Source organism: Phodopus roborovskii, unplaced genomic scaffold (assembly GCF_943737965.1).
Source record: "Phodopus roborovskii unplaced genomic scaffold, PHOROB, whole genome shotgun sequence".
NCBI lineage: Eukaryota > Metazoa > Chordata > Mammalia > Rodentia > Cricetidae > Phodopus > Phodopus roborovskii.
Window position 1 is genome coordinate 19,828,301 of NW_026126567.1, and position 4,200 is coordinate 19,832,500.

Here is a 4,200-nt window from a genome sequence, read left to right on the forward strand (position 1 = left end):
GAGCAGTGGTTCTCAACCTTCCCAACACTGTGACCCTGTAATATAGTCCCCATGCTGTGGTGACCAACAACCATAAAATTATTTTCGTTGCTGCTTCATAACTGTAATTTGGCTACTGTTATAAATTATAATACAAATATCTGTGTTTATCAATGGTCTTATGCAACCACTGTGAAAGGGTCACTTTACCCCCATAGGGGCCACGACCCACAGGTTGAGAACTGCTGATTTAGAGCATAATCCACTGCACAAGAGACTGAATTGCAAAAATCCAGTGTCTTTTATAACTCCCTTCCCTGACTGTTTGGTGTCTCCTCTCTCGTTCTTTGTCTTTCTCATGTTGTGCCTATTTCTCTATTTTCTTTTGTCTCCTAGCCTCTGTCTCACACTCTGCAGGCCAACAGCCAACCTGTCTCCAGACACCTCTAACCATCTGTGCCTTTGGCTGCACAGTGTCTGTCACCTGTCTTCCCTCTGGTGATGTGGTGACGATGTTTTACTAGCTGGTGCCCAGCTGGTCCCGATTCTCAGGGGTATCATGTTGGTTGCCTGAAATCTGCCACAAGAGAAGTGTTTCCACCAGAGGCATTGGCAAAGGGGTACAATATTATCACCGATAATTTTTGCCTTTGAACGTTGGACTCAAGACCTTGTACATGCATGCTAGGCAAGCACTCTTCTGCTGAGTTACACCTCTCATCTCCCACTTTTTGCCTGGATCATTTCTGCTTTCCCTCCAAGACTGTTCTGTGAAGCTTTCTTGGATTCCCACAGAGCAATATGGAGGAGCAAGCAACTGCCCTGTTAAGTTTGTGGGGCTGGGTGCTGTGTAAACATAACCCTCACACCTTCATCAAAGCTTTTGCATCCTGTCATCAGTATTTGTTTGACTGTCTCCCTTTGTGGGTGAAGATTGTGATCTGTGTTGGTCTGTAAACGCCCCCAGGGAGGTAACTTGTATAACGAGGTCTTTGTGAATGCTTTCCTATTTAATTAAGTACAAACTAGGGGAAGAAACTGCGTTGCTTTCTCTGTGTGTACTACCAACATCGTAAGTGATGCTGAACGGCTTTTCAAGAGTTTCTGAGGACAAGGTAAAATATGAACTCTACTCAACAAACCTGTACAAGGGCACTAACAGTCTAATGTTTCTGGGGTGTTGACAGGTGCACTTGGGGCTGCAAGAACTGATTGTGAAGCTGGGAATTTTATGTCTATGGAGATTAGGTGAGGAAAGTACTACAATTTTATAACATTTATTTGTGTGTGTGTGTGTGTGTGTGTGTGTGTGTGTGTGTGTGTTGTCTCCCTCCACTGCATGGATTCTAGGGATCAAATTCAGATCATTAAGCTTGGAAGCAAGCTAAGTCATCTTGCCATCCGAGGAAGACATTATCTTTCTATCTATCTATCTATCTATCTATCTATCTATCTATCTATCTATCATCTATTATCTATCTATTTATCTATATGTATCTATCCATCCATCCATCCATCCATCCATCCATCCATCCATCCATCCATTTATCTCTATCTATGAGGCAGAGTCTATGTAAAGACCAGCAGGCTGGCCTTTAACTTACAGAGATTCCTCTGCCTCTGCCTTCTAAGTTCTGGAACTTTATAAGTAGATCTCCTCCTCAATAAATAGATAGATAGATAGATAGATAGATAGATAGATAGATGATAGATAAAAATAAATGGCCCAGCAGTGGTGGCACATGCCTTTCATTCCAGCACTTGGGATTAATCCCAAAAGAATTTCTTTAGCTGGGCGGGTAGAAAGATCTGTAGCTTTCCTACCTCAGAGGCTGAGGCAGGACTGTTGGAGTCCAGGAGTTCAATTCCAGGATAAGAAATGTAGTACAATCCCCAGTTCAAACCCAAAATACAAACAAGGTAGGCATGATGGCACAGACCCCAGAACTCTGGAGACTCCGTCTCCAATAAAAACGATACAAAGGAAGGAAAGGTGCTCGGGCTGCAGCTCAGCAGGGAGTGTGCAGCCTTGCACACGAAGGCTCTGGGTTCAATCCCCTGTGCACCCTTGCACACGCAGGCTCTGGGTTCAAGGCAAGAACCAGAGATTTGGGACGCAGAGGCAGGCCGATCTCTGTGAGTTTGGGGCCACCCAAAACTACCAAAGGAGACCCTGTCTTAACTGACAAACAAAGCATAAAGAGCTATAGAAATTAGTATTGTATATATGAAACTGAACATAGTGAAGTGTGTCTGTAATTTCAGTGACTTTTGAGAATGAAGTAGGAGGACAGGGACTTCCAGACTTGTTTGGGCAACTTAGTGAGACTGTTCATAAAAACTTTAAATTTTACATTATACAATGTCTAGACTTTATGTTATATAATATTTGAATCAGGTTAAGCACATTTGTCCTTACAGATCTGGCTTACATTCTTCTTACAGTTCTGGCTGTCCTCGAACTTACTTTGTAGACTAGGTTGTCCTTGAACTCACAGAGATCCACCTGCCTCTGCCTCCTCATTGCTGTGATTAAAGACCTGCACCACCACTGCTAGGCTTCCAATTTCTTTTAATGAATAAAGTGTGATTTTATTTTAATTATGTGGGTATGCACACAGCTGTGTGCAGGTGCCCTCAGAGTTCAGAGGTTATCAGACCCCCTTTGGCTGAAACACAAATGATGCAGATACTAGAAACTGGACTCTTAAACGAGGAGGCACGCTGCTTGCTGCCACCCCACCCCCTCTCCCCATGATGAATCCTTAGCTCTCTCTTTGGCCATGATAGTTTATTACATCAATATAAAAGTAGCTAATATACCCAGACTGGTCCCAAACCTGCTATGTAGCCAAGATTAACGTTTGCAGCCCCGACGCGTACTTACTTTTTACTTTTAAGTTTTTCTCACGCATTATCATTATCTGTGAACTATAGCTTAGCACCAGTTAGTTAAACAACCCTGCACACTTCCCTCCCTACCCCCTCAGCACTCTCCATACTCTAGTAACCATCGTTATCCCAACTTCCATGAGATCTTTTTCCAACTCTGATACACAAATGAGATCAAATGGTTCTTGTCCCTCCGGGCCTGGCTGGTTTCACTTAGCCAGGACCTCTAGTTCCATGGATGGTGTTACAAATGGCAGTTTTAATGGCTGAGTAGCATTATATTGTGTATTTGTGTCCTTTTTTTTCTCTATCTAATTATCAACTAATGGGAATGAATGACACCACTGTCCATGTGATGTGATGCTTTTAAAAACAAATGAGAGAGAGAGAGAGAAGCTGATTCATAGCTCTGGCCAGCCTTGGACTCACTTTGCAGCCACAGATGACTTTGAATTTTTGATCCTCCTGTTGCCACCTCTCCAGTCCTAGAATGACAGGCATGGGCCACCATGGGTGACATTGTATGGAGAGAAGGACAGTACGAATATGCATGCTCTGGGAAGTCCTCAGTAGATTTCCCAGGTTGGACTTGAGTTTGAGATGTAGTCCAGGTTAGCCTTGAATTTGTAATTTTCATGTCCTATCCTGATTATCTGGGATTACAAACCTGTGCTATCCTGTCCAATTTTCCTCTTTCTCTTCCCTTCCCTTCCCATGCTTACTTCCTCCCCCCTCTTTCCCTCCTTTCTTGAGGCAGGGTTTTGCTAAGTAGGTCAGACTGACCTTGAACTTGAGGCAATTTTCCCTGTCTCAGCCCCTAATAGTTGGGATCTCAGGAGTGCGCACTAGACTGGATTTTCTTTCCAGTGTCAAACCCTGTGCCTTAATGTGATAAGCAAGCACGCTGAACTGGGTCACACCCTCAACCCTCAGAACAGAACCCTGAGACCTGAGGAGCCCACCTGTTGAGCGTGTGTGTGTGTGTGTGTGTGTGTGTGTGTGTGTGTGTGTGTGTTTAAACTCAAAATATGACCTGCTAACTTTCCCTCGAACCCACCCACCATTTGGTGGTTCCAGTAGTTTCCAAAGGAGGGGGTCCCCGGTTTGAGGATGTAACTGTGGAAGGCAATTGTAGCAGTTCAGAGAAGTGGGAAGGAACACCATCCTTGATGGAAGTGGTTAATGGCGCTGAACAGGAAGTGTTGTAGAGTTCAAAAGGTTCTGCGTCAACGAGGAGATGGTTTCAGGTAAGGTAGCCGGAACTGTTCTACACCGGAGAGCCTGGTGTGTCCCAGAGAGAGCTGTGGTTGCGAAACTCCTTTTCACACG